Below are 13318 nucleotides of genomic sequence, written 5' to 3'. Positions count from 1 at the left end.
GAAATCATAAATAGCTTTTAGCCAAGGCTAAGGAAGATAAACTATGCCCAAATCAATCAAATTGTAGGTCATTAATGTCTCCCTAGGGAAAAAAATAACATCATCACTCAATATTTCTTTAGAGTTTTGAATTAAAACAACAACAACAATAATCAGCATATCAACTCAAAGGACATCAGTCTGAAAAAGACTGGCAAAATTTAGGAGCCACAGAGTTATTGGATAATTCCTACAGTACTACCAAGCATGAAAAGAACATTTAAAGAAAAAGCCTCCTTTCAGGGGCTATCAAATGGAATCAATGGAGAAGCAAGAAAGACTCATCAAAATAATTTTTTTCAGGGCTGGAGCAATAGCACAGCGGGTAGGGCATTTACCTTGCACACGGCCGACCCAGGTTCAATTTCCAGCATCCCATATGGTCCCCTGAGCACCACCAAAAGTAATTCCTAAGTGCACGAGCCAGGAGTAATCCTCGTGCATCACCGGGTATGACCCCCCCCCCAAAAAAAAGCACGCACTCTTTAAAAAATAATGATAATTTTTTCCATCTGGTATCTACCTCAATTATGAACTTGAGTTTATAAAATAATACTATAACATGGGCTGGAGCGATAGCACAGCTGGTAGGGCGTTTGCTTTGCACGCAGCCAACCCGAGTTCGATTCCTCCATCCTTCTCAGAGAGCCCGGCAAGCTACCAGGAGTATCCTGCCCGCACAGCAGAGACTGGCAAGCTCCCCATGGCGTATTTGATATGCCAAAAACAGTAATAAGAAGCCTCATGGAGTATTCAATATGCCAAAAACAGTAATAAGAAGTCTCACAATGGAGACGTTACTAGTGCCCGCTCGAGCAAATCAGTGAACAACGGGAGGACAGTGCTACAGTGCTACTATAAAATAACACTATAGTTATCCCTTGGGTGGTGGTTGAGGATATTTAAATTTAAAGTAGGCTTTTTTTCAGGAATAATCCCTGAGCACAGAACCAGGAACAAACCCTGAGCACTTCCACTGCTGGGTGTGGCCCCAAAACATAACACACAGAAAAATTAGGCTTTTCCCCTTACTAATATGACTGCATTACTTTGCTGGTGTGTGCATTCAATGCACACAGAAAAACTGGCACCAATAGCATCTTGTCTGTGGATTTCTCTTTTCTTTTCTTTTATACTATTCTCTATTATTTTCATCTATTTGAGTTTTTTACTTTTCATTAAATTTTTTTTAGTTGAATCACAGTGAGATACACAATTACAGAATTGTTCATGTTTGGGTCTCAATCATATCATTTTCCAACACCTGTCCCTTCACCAGTGCAAATTTCCCACCACCAATGTCCTCAGTTTCCCTCCCCCACCCCCCATGGCAGGTACCTCTCTCTCTCTCTCTCTCTCTCTCTCTCTCTGTACTTTCATGCTTGATCTGCTATCTACTTCATACCACATTAAAAAATGCTCTCTTTGTGATCCATATAGTAAAGAAACAGATAGAAGCTATTCTATGTTTGCTATACAATCACAAATTCCTCATTAATGATTCTCTATGATTTTATAACTTTAGACTATAAAGGAGAATATCATCACCACCACTAAAAATACAACTGACTTATTAAGTCACAACACTAGGGGAGCGGGCGCTGAGCCATAGCCTACTGATGTTCAGAAACTATTCCTGGATCAGCGCTTAGAAGTGACCCCTGGTGGTGCTGAGGGGGACAATATGGGGCCAGGGATCAAAGTAGGGTCAGCTGTATCACAAGGAGAAGCTCCCTAGCCCTGTAGTATCTTTCCAAATCCCTAAGTTACAACACTTTTAAAGAAATATTGGAATGCTTTGTTACATGTACAGCTATGTACATGACAGAGCATAGCAAAAGAAATTATCCTTTCTGTAGGGATATCCTTTGCTATATGGGATAAACTAACTTCACTTGGCATATGGTGTCCGAAAAGGCACCACTCATGCTGCATTGAGCTCCAAGGCTCATTCTCTTCTGGCTATGTTGCCATGCACATATAACTGAAGAACAACCTTTCTACAAATGTTCTTCATTATCATTGCTACAGTGCAGTGATCTGCTACAATTCCCACTGAGATCTGGGTTACTCCTGAGCTAGGGAGGTGACCTTGAAAAAGTCAAGATACATTAACCATAACTGAATTCCTAGGTTGTCAAAAAACCAACTGATTTTTTTAAAGCAGAGGAAAGACTTATATTTGTGAGGGTGTGGAGTGTCTTGTCAGTAGAAGCAGCAGACAGTGAGGCAGAGGAAGAAAATGGAAAAATAGATTTGAATTGAGAGCATGCTCTTTGGGTAGGCTTTAATCCTATCTGACTTAAAAGTGCATTTGAGGCGTTTTTACTTTCAGCCTGGTGAGCTCTTGACCTTTTCACTGAATTTACATAACCAGTGAGAAGGAAACATAGATCTGTCTAGAAAGATACAGGCAACTAGAACTTGACCTCAAAGAAAAGCTTAGCCGTCTGAACCTATATGGTACTTGGTATTGCTATTATTAATTCCACAAGAGACTTTATCTAAAATGGGGATCCTGATGAGATCCTCTAATAGAGATCCAGAAATTTACCTAGCCAAGAGAAAGCTGATCAACCCCAACTTTTCTCTCTGGCTAGACTGGGGATCTAAGGGTATAGAAAAGAGAAGGAGATGGCTTTTCAGAGAAGTAAGACCTCTTCACTGTTAACCCCAACATACTTATCTCTCTCCTTGGGAAGATCCACACAAGCTCCCCATTGCTCACTTAAAAGTCCATTACATGGAAGGAATAGGTTCTCTCCAAGACTCCTAGACTGGATTAGGACAATTTACAACAAATGAAACAGACATGAAATATAAATAGATTCTATCCTTGTTTTGAGGAAGGCAAAGGTAGGGGAAGGCAAAGGCAATTAATAAAAACTAACGATTAGATGTTTCTAGTTCTGTTCTGTTTTGTTTTGGGGTCATACTTGACAGTGCTCTGAGGGCTCCTGTCCGCCCATTGCTCAGCAAAGGCAAGTAATAAAAACTAACCATTAGATGTTTCTGGTTTTGTTCTGTTTTGTTTTGGGGTCATACTTGACAGTGCTCTGAGGGCTCCTGTCAGCCCATTGCTCAGAGTTCACTGCTAGTTTGTTATTCAACTTTGTCCCAGCAGCCTCCACACTCAACCTGCGCCATATAGATGGGCTCACACCACAGCTCCTGACCTGCTTGTTACTCCACCGTAGCAGTTTCCAGGGGACAATGTAGTGCCAGGACTCAAATCCAGGCCTTGTGCTCCATCCCTTGCAGTTATCTCTCAGGCCAGAGTAACTTTATATAACCCTCCAGTCAAGGAAAATAGAATTCCCACTTTTACTTATTATGGGAAATAAGACATACATATGAACAAGGAGAGCTAGTGGGGTCCCTATTGGTGAAAAATTATATAATCTTCCCTTGAATTCCCTATGAAATCAATAGGAATAGCAGCACTAAGTTCCTCGTGGAGCACATATAGCTATATATAACTGGACTATAGATAACAAAGTCAAGAAGTGTCAGAGTGAATATCTAAATCCAGATTTAAGGTTCATGTTCTTCTGGCTATGGTATAATACTATATATATATACATATATATACACATATATATATTTGGAGAATGAAAACTCACCAATAAGAATACTAAGCAATGATTTCAAATGCAGTATGAGAACTTTTATCATTAAAAAAATTGCAAAATTCCTCCTTTCCTGCTTTTGGCATCTGTCCCATTCGCATTATTCCCACTAAGCAATCAGTCAAGATGGTACTATTATTTCATCTATGCAAATCACGTTGTACTGAGTATATACACTGAGGGTGGAGGCAGAAGAGTCCTAAATAACTGGAACTAGCTTATCTGGCATAAAAAGTGGAATAAATTACATCTTAAATATGCATGTAGGAGAAAATCAAGAGTCTGTGAAAACTGCCAAAGAGTTTCCTTCTTCCATTAAAAATCATCTTATCAGACTGGTAATTTCAACCCTGCAAAACTATTTTAGACAAAGTTAGAGCTTTCAGTGTTTGTGCCATATGCAAACTAATCTGACTTGAAGTCAAGTTTTCAAAACTATTTTTCTACATAGTTCTTTTAAACATCTTGCCAAAATTCATAGTGCCATATGTCTAAATCAAGTTAAATGTATTCATGTATCTCAATGTGCATACGAAACAAGGCAAGAAAAGGAGAAATAGGAAGAAAAGTTGAGTGCATCATCCGTCTCTGAAAAAAGATATTAACAAAGGTAATGGATACAAAGGTTTTTATTAGAAATGACAGTTATTTCTTGATGGTCAAGAAAAATAAATTTTTGTTTGTTTGTTTGCCACACCTGGAAGTACTCAAGCTTATTTCTGGTTCTGTGCTCAGCTCAATCCTGGTGGGCTCAGGGGACCATATGGAGTGCAGGGGGATCGAATTCAGGTCAACTGCATGCAAAACTAGCACCCTATTTACCATACTCCCTTCTGCCCTTCAAGGGAAGGACTTTAATTGATTAATTCCCACTAAGAGGCAAAATTTAGATGTCCTAGTATAAATCTTCATGTTCTATTCTCCATATTGAAGATACCCTAAAAAGCTGATAACTAGCTATATTAGGAAGAAAAGGAAACTAAGGCTCTGCCTGATGCAGAAATATAATCAATAGATCCTCCACTGTCACCAAAAGACCATGCATAAGAACAAAGCTGGACTCCTTACCTCATTGATTATAACATATTGTATTATTTGTCAAATATATAAGGAACAAATCATTATGTTGACTTCTATAATACTTGAGGGGAATTAAAATCTCTCCACTTTAAAACAAATCCCTGTCATGTCAAATGTCCTCTGCATTAGCTTCTTGCTAGCTATGACATATTTTTCTCTTTTGTTCCATCCTGTTACCTTGTGCCATTCTAACACATAGTTCACCCTCCTACTCACTGCAATTCCGGCACTTGAAACCAAGTCCTTGTCACATTATTTTATATTTCCATGCAGGTAATAAAAATACTGACCTAATCAGGTTTAGGAAACTCTACTTATTAAAGGGTTGATTCTACTCATTAAAGGGTTGGCAAAGATTTTCAAGTAGACAACACAGTGTACATTTCCTCTCATTTGTTTTGCAGTTCTGAGATGAGGGTTTTATCAAAAGCTTCTGAATACTAAACATCTCAATCTGTCCCTGAGAAGTGTACAATGTGGCCCTGGTAACCTCCAGTACCTCTGGGTCCAAGCAACATCACATGTCCGAGGATAAGTATTGAACCATCAAGCCCAGTTAGGAGTCTTGCTGGGAGAAGTCTCTGGCCCTGCTGAGAGCTGCTTGCGTAGGCCCATTCCCCCCAAACAACCTCAGTCTGTAAGAGTCCCCAGAACCTTCAAGTCTACACGTATATTAAGAGAATATGTTTTGCTAAGTGAAATGAGCCAGAGAGAGGGACCCACATAGAATGACTACACTATTTTTGGAATATAAAGTAATATAATAGGAGACTAACTCTTAAGGATAGTAGAGATAAGGGCCAGGAGGATCACTCCATGACTTTGAAGCCGGCCTCACATGCTGGGGGAAAAGGCAGCTGGGATAGAGAAGGAACCACTAAGTAAATAATGGTTGGAAGGCTCGATTGGGATGGGAGATGTGTGCTGAAAGTAGACTATGGACCAAACATGATGGCTACTTAGTACCTGTATTGCAAACCATGGTACCCAAAAAGAGAGAGAGAGTAAGATGGAATGTGCCTGCCACAGAGGCAGGGGTAGGGTGGTAGGGGGAATGCAGGGTGACGGGAGGGATATTGGGAATATTGGTGGTGGAGAATGGGCACTGGTAGAGGGATGGGTATCCGATAATTGTATGAGTGAAACATAATCACCAAAGTTTGTAAGTCTGTAATTGTTTCTCATGATGATTCATTTAGAAAAGAGAGAGAATATGTTTACACTGATACATTCAGTGTGTGAGCACACACACACACATGCACATACAGGAAGGTTCTTCCCAGACTCTGCTCAGGAGGCCTGGGACCCACTGTCAGTGATTCTCAGCCAACTGGGCTCTCAGTTCAACAGGAGGCCTGAGGATGTGGTGCTGCTCAGACTCTGCAGTGCTGGGGATGACTCAGGCCACTGCCTGGGTCTATGGTCCTCCACGGCTGCACCTAGCAATGCATGAGGGACCTTGTACTATCTCTCCAGTCCCTGATATGTTCCTTTTTTAAACATCTTATCTGAAAAATCTTATTTTTTTGAAAATTCAGATTTTGGGGAACATCAAATAAATTCAATTGACTATGTATACTTTCCTCCCACAGAAAAATGATGTTAGAAGAGAAAATTAAGTGCCAGACATTGGGTGTTAAAAATATAGATGCACCTAAACACATTATAATGCTTTATAAGTATTTGCTGTGTCCCAAGTTCTTCGATTCTCCAGAACAATCAATAATATACTCTGATTCTTCCCTTCACCTACAATGCCCATTAGTCTCCTTCACCGGCTTTTTCTGTCCTCTCCTATAAATCCTCAGTTCCATCTTCTTGCTTCACTTCACCTTGGAGAACATATTTCTCCCATCCTTTCAGAAAATATGATGAATTCATCAATATCAGATACCAAAAGCATCATTCTCTCAACTCACAATTTCAGGGATTGTCTTGAAGTCTCTCATCTTTATAGATAAAGGGATCTTCATTAACACAATCAGATCCAGCCATCAAGGTTCAACACTAATCCTTCTACACAAGACTTGCCTAAACTCCACAGTCAGTATTACATGTATTTTCTTTGTCTGTGGTTCTGTGGACTCTTATATATATATTCCTCATATAGCACTTAACACCAATTATCTCAAAAAATATAATTATGTAGATGGCTATTTCCTGTATTAGGTAAAAGGCAGAGGAACATGACAGAAGAGATTTTGCTGAAGCTTTCTTTCATTAAACTAGTTTAACTTCACATAATTTTGGATCCCTCATCAGTGATTTAGAAATAAGATGCCAATTTTATAGACACATTGTGATACCGATATGAAAAATTATTTCTCATATTGCATAGAGAAGAGACTAAAAAGGCAGAAGGTGCCAGGAGCAGAATGTTTGCTCTGAAGCCTTGAGGGCACAGATATCTCCTCAGGGATTTTGTTACATTAGTATTAAACAACATTTGAATAGCTCTTTACTTGGGACCCAATCCACTTCTGTGAAATGAAAACTAAGAGGCATTCATTTATTATTAAAGCATCCTGCTAGACGGTGGTTTTAGAAGAGAAATTTTAGAAGTCATTGGCCAGTTCTTAGATTTTACTTTAAAGAACTCTTAGGATTCACCAAAGACAAAAGTCCTTTCTGACCACCAGGTCAGCTTCAGTGAAGACTACTGATATCTCAGGAGCTTCTAGAAAAGTGACTATTTCTTAAAAGATATTTGCATTCATTACAAGATCATTGAAGAGACAAAACAGTTTCTATGCCAGCATGCAGCAATGGAATGCCCCCTTGAGACGGCATTTATGTTTCTGTTCTTTTGAAATTGAGGTATCCTTTTAGTGAGTTTTATTTTGTTTTTTAGAATTTTATGAATCTCTCTCTCTCTTTCTCTCTTTCTTTCTTGTCTCTCAAGCTGAGTAGGTGACCCCAAGGGACACTACCAGTGATTTGGGTAACTACACTGGTAAGTTCAATGCAAGGGCCCAGTGCCCCAACCCCAGCACTACTGGGAGCCATGAGGGCCAGAGCTGGGGGAGCAGCAAGGGTCTGAGTGTGGATGCTGTAGCAGGATTGAACTCACTTGTGCCCCTGACCCCTGTCTTGTCTCCTGGGCCCAGGATGCCCTTTTTTCTAACCAACCATTATTTATCCTTTCCAATGGTAGCAGGTATTGCACTATCCTTCTGATTTCTATGCACCTTCTTTCTACCCCAAAATAATCCAGGAAAATATATTTTGTTTCATGGGATTGAAAAACACTACTTTCGAAGCATTGTGTCCTTCAAGCATTGAGTGCCCTTTCACTTTCTCTCTGTGGTATGAAAGAGACCTAGGAAATCTCAAAAGCAAATTTAAATCTATTTATTGGAGAACCAATATAGAATGCTTAGTGACTTTAACATCAAAACCAGGAAATGCCTTATTACACTTATAGTGATGAACCTATGTGTTCATATCGCTATTCTATTAGTGAAAAAGAGCTTAGAATTGACTGAGCTAGCAGTCGGTACAGAACGGGAACTGGCAGGCCACATTGTATTTTTTTTAATGTGTTCCTAACAGTTTTTAAGGACACTTCACATTAAAAAAAAATTTAGAAGATTGTTTCCGTGAACAATATAAGTTTGAGTGTTGGGGTGGCAATAACCAACTAAACTTGGGTAGAAGTCCTCACTTTTGTATTGATGTGTATATGGTCCAGGGGCCACAATTCACAGCCCCTTCTCTCCCTGTCGTGTCTCCAGGAGGACCTATTTTACTGTGATTTCACCTGTGAGACCCCAGCACAGTGGAAATGCAGATAATAGGGTCTTTTTTTCCCCAGAATCTGAGTCCAAAAACAGGTTTTCTTTTCCATTAACTCTGTGACCTTCAACAATCTCTGAGTGTCAGGTCCCTCCACACTGAATTAAAGAATATTCCTTGAACTTTTGAGATCGCCAGAGATTTTTTTAAGTACTTTATAAAATGTAATGTAGAATGTTTATCATCTTTATTCATTTCCCAGTTCCTGTCAGTGCCATAAAACCCACTCTACTTACCTCAGCTACTGCTAGCTTTCCCGTTTCTTATAGTATTATACTCCATATGACAGTCAGAAGTTCGAAATAAAATCATTTGCTATATTTCCTTGTCTCATTTAAGAAGTAGAAAAGAGGACCACATTTCCAATGAAGACGAACATAAACATTTTGAATGCTAATAAATCTTTACTAGGTCATGTCTGCTTGTGGTAAAGCATCAAATTAGCGCTAAATGTGATTACTAGATGCTAAGGTCATCAAAGGTTGTGTTATACAAGTACACTTACTAGGTACCTGAGGCCTCAGGGGACAGCCCAGTTATTTGGGGCTCCTATGAGATATAACACTGATATTCACTTAGGGCCTCAGTGCTCCAGCAAAGGATCCAATTCGAAAAATTCAACAGGATCCATAAAACATCCTCCATGCAATCTGTGCTCTACATTTTAACATAAGCACTAACAATTTAGAATTAAGTGTGTTAAGCTAGGACACGTACTTTATTCCTTTATATATTTACGTATCTACATAGGCAAGGGTCCAAAGAGAATTAGTGAAACTTGAATGAAAACAGAATCTTCTTTAGGAATGGACAAAAGTGCAGAAAACTGCACTTGCACAGTGATGCGGTAGATACAGAACTGTTAGCAAAGATGCATGCCATGAATGCTTGCATTGGGAATTCATATTTATTCCTATGCTGGCCACTTTACAACAGTTCATCCTTATGTGAGGAACACAATTAATTCATCTTCTATTCTTAAGGATAGGAGAATCACTCCTGAGGAACTGCAAAATAGAAAGTGAAAACCTAGGGGAAGAAGGGATTTTAATAGAAGGAAATTTTCTTTATACTCTCACCAAAAACGAGAGTAATTCATTATTCAAAATACAATCCATCCGTTGGGAGGGGGGAGGGGGGATGTACCTGCCAAATCCTTTCTAAAGCATTATCATCTAGTGCAACTACCGCTTTTCTTGAAGTTGAATGAACCCATCATCGAAATGCAGATGAAGAAACGCCGAATTACCCCATGGTCCTCCCCGGTGTAAATTCTTAATTACAAAAAAAAAAAATTCAAAATAGACAAGAGCATCATTTAGAAACCAATTCTTCCCATAGATGTCCCAAAGCTGGTGTTTAAGCAAGTCTCCTTGGCAACCCGGGAGCACAGTACATCCTCCGTTGGGGGGGCAGGGAGGTGGCGGGTGCGACTCCGGGGTGGGAGAATAAGTAACCGGAGTAGTAATTGCTCCCGCTAGACGAGCTGCAGGGGCTGCCTCGCCTCTGACATCTCAACTCCGATCTCCCCCACGCTTGGCACACCAGCAGCCTCCCTCCCTCTCCTTCCGGGCTGCAGGCACCGACCCCAGAACAGCATAAGGAGAGAGACAGGCTTACCCGACGGGGTGAGCGGTCTGCTGGGTTGGGGACCAGAGGCGGCAGCGCAGGCACCGGGCTCCCCCGATGCACAAAGGCTCTGCTTCGCCCCGCGCCGCGGAGGGTAAGAGACACCGCAGTAGTTGCGCTCTACGGCTCTGGAGATGCAGTTGTGAAGAGCCAGCGGCTTAGCCGGTGTCCCAGTGTGTGCGCGCTGGCGAGCGTGTGTGTGCGTGCGTGTGTGTGTGTGTGTGCCTCTGTCTGCCTCTGTGTGTGTGTGTCTGTGTGTGTGTGTGTGTGAGAGAGAGAGAGAGAGAGAGAGAGAGAGAGAGAAAGATGCCTGTGCGCGCTCCCGGACTCTCCTGCAGGAGGGGGAAACTGTTTCCTAGTAAATAAAAGGCAGCAGCCAGCACTGCAGGTGGCGCGTCGGGCTCGCGGTGCCTCGGGCGGCCGCGTCAGCTCCAGACGCACCTCGGCGGACCCCGGGGCGGGCTCAGCCGGGAGAAGCGGCTCCGCCCTCTCCTGCCCCCGGCGAGCCCGCGCGCGCGCCCCCGCAGCCGCCGCCGCCGCCGGGGACGCGCACACGCTCCCCGGCCGCTCGCTTCGCTCGTCACCGCGAACCGGCGCGCGTTCCCGCGCTCCCCGGAAGTCCTCCTCCTCCTCCGCGCCGCCCCCGGCCTTTCCCGTGCCCCCGCGCTGCTCCGGGCTGCGCGGCGCTGGGTCTCACCCGCAAACCTGCAGTCCCAGTTGCGTCCCCCTGCGAGGAAAACCCGAGACACAGGAACCCCACCGCTTGTCCCCAGATTCCCATCCCCTGCGCAGGCGAGCAAACCTGCAGGAACTGAGTCCAAACACTGACACTTGGCATCCCTCTCCCTAACCCAACTCACTTGAAAAGTTCAAGTTGCTTCTGTTCCTCGTGGCTCTTCTGCAGAACCTATACAGCGACCCTCCTGAGAAGGGTGACACGTTAAGGTAGCTGGGAAAAGGCTGTGGCATAAGAAATGCTTGGGGCATGAAATTCGCATATCAATGGATGGACCATATGGAGAGCATCATGCTGAGTGAAAAGAGGCAGAGAGAGAGGGACAGGCATGGAATGATTGGACTCATTTGTGGGATATATATATATATATATATAACTGATGCCCAAGGACAGAAACAAGGGCAAGGAGGAATGGTCAGGGTGAAGGTTACCACAAGTGATGGGAGGAACGGCAGTGAGGATACAGAAGGCACCAATAGGCCAAATATAGTGGAAATGATCACTCTGGACAAGAACTGAGTGCTGAAAGTAGGTAAAGTCACAAAGATGATAATCTTGCAGTACCTTATTGTAAACCATAATGCTGAGAGAGAGAGAGAGAGAGAGAGAGAGAGAGAGAGAGAGAGAGAGAGAGAGAGAGAAGTGTCTGCCACTGAGGTGGAATGCAGGGAAGGTGGTCCGAGGAGAAATTCCGACACTGGTGGTGAGAAACGTACACAAGTGAAGGGGCAGGTGATGAAACATTGTACAACTGAAACCCAACCATGAACAACTTTGTAACTGTGTATTTCCCAGTGATTCAATTATATATGTGTGTGTGTGTGTATTCAATAATTATATAAAGAAAAAATTGACAAGGAGACGAGCCCCAGGAATGTCTTATGTAATACAGATGTACCTATTGTATCTAGATGAGCACCAGGAATGTATGATTCATGAAAGTCCAAACCTGAAGAAAGAGGAAGGCGATTTGTTCCAGCCATTTCCTCATTAAAACTGCAGCCCTAGATCCCCAAGTTTTAATGCCAGGAACTAGCTCACTTTAGTGTTACTTGCAATTCATTCATCTCTCTCCCCTCTAAGTCATGCTGAAACACACACTGAGACAAAGTGGAGAATTCAGATAGGCCAAACTACTCCATATTCCACTTTTGAATTGAAGCCTTGACTACAGGATGTGCTATTAAGCAGCAACCAGGTAAGTGTAGAATAAAACTCTGAACTGGAATTAACTGTATTTTGTAGCAGTTCATATTCTGTGGCAAGGATGAGATTTCACAAAATGTAAAATCCCATATCCTAGAGTTGATGTTTTACCATACTTGAGTTAGGACCAGTGTCCTAATCTATTTGAGGTGTGTTGAGCGTTCTCATTAGCCTCAGATGAACCGGTTGAATAATTTTTCAACTTTCACACTAACAGATTTTCTGCACCTATTTTTCCTACATCCCATACCCCTTCCCTTTTGGATAGGACTGGCCAACTTCCAGTGCTCCATTCCCACAGTCTTGATATTTGACCCTTAGGATTCTGGGAATCTATTGATCTAAACTGCCCTTCCATCAAAATGGAAGACCAAAAGGAAGGTCAACTAAGTGTAGAAAACAAGGTGCAATATAATTCTTTAGAATGGTTCTTAAGCAATTATATATATTTCATTGGATGCTATTTTATACCAGAATATCAAATACCAAAACTTGTTTGAGCTCAAAATACAGATAATGTATGATTATCTGTATGATTTGGTTTACATACATTTACATTATATATGATTTGGTTTACATCTGTATGAATGGATTTAACAGATAATGGCTGTTTTCAATAAACAGAGACCACTGAGTATCTCCAGGTGTCACCCAAAAATGAAAAACAAAATAAAAATTTTAAAACAATCTATGTATGTTCAATTATTTATCTAGAATAGATACTATTTATTTAAAACACAAATTAGAAAAATGAAAGAATATTACTACAAAGAAAAAACACTTTATGCCACCAAGTCACTGTGTATGTGACTGGAAGAATTACTTATTTATTTGGGCTAGATCTGCTTGTTCAACCTTGTCCTCCTATGATGCTAACACAATGTCTGTCACATAGTAGCACTGTAGCACTGTCCTCCCGATTTGCTCGAGCTGGCCCAGTAAGGTCTCCATCGTGAGACTTGTTGTTACTGTGTTTGGCATATTGAATACATCACAGGTAGCTTGCCAGGCTTTGCCGTGGAGGCGAGATAGCTTGCTGGGCTCTCTGAGAGGGGTGGAGGAATAGAGCCTGGGTTGGCCAGGTCGGCTGTGTGCAAGCAAATGCCCTACCCCTGTGCTATCATTACAGCTCATAGTAGAGGCTCAACAAATAGTGCTGGCACATAGATATTGAGGATTAAATTAGAAAATGTCCAGTTGGAGA

General features: G+C 41.8%; 1 protein-coding gene across 2 annotated transcripts in view; it reads right to left on the bottom strand.

The window, feature by feature from the left end:
* Window positions 1-10372, bottom strand: part of KLHL32 (kelch like family member 32) — a 224029-nt gene extending 213657 nt beyond the window's left edge. For both annotated transcript variants that reach the window (XM_056125147.1, XM_056125149.1), the window contains exon 1: window positions 10164-10372. The gene's annotated coding sequence lies outside the window, so the exon portion shown is untranslated. The remainder of the gene's footprint in view (window positions 1-10163) is intronic.
* Window positions 10373-13318: the final 2946 nt, after the last annotated feature.

The sequence above is a fragment of the Sorex fumeus genome, unplaced genomic scaffold (genome assembly GCF_029834395.1).
Source record: "Sorex fumeus unplaced genomic scaffold, SorFum_2.1 ptg000054l, whole genome shotgun sequence".
Lineage (NCBI taxonomy): Eukaryota > Metazoa > Chordata > Mammalia > Eulipotyphla > Soricidae > Sorex > Sorex fumeus.
Note: the sequence above shows the minus strand (reverse complement) of the source record. Positions and strands in the feature narration are given on the sequence as shown.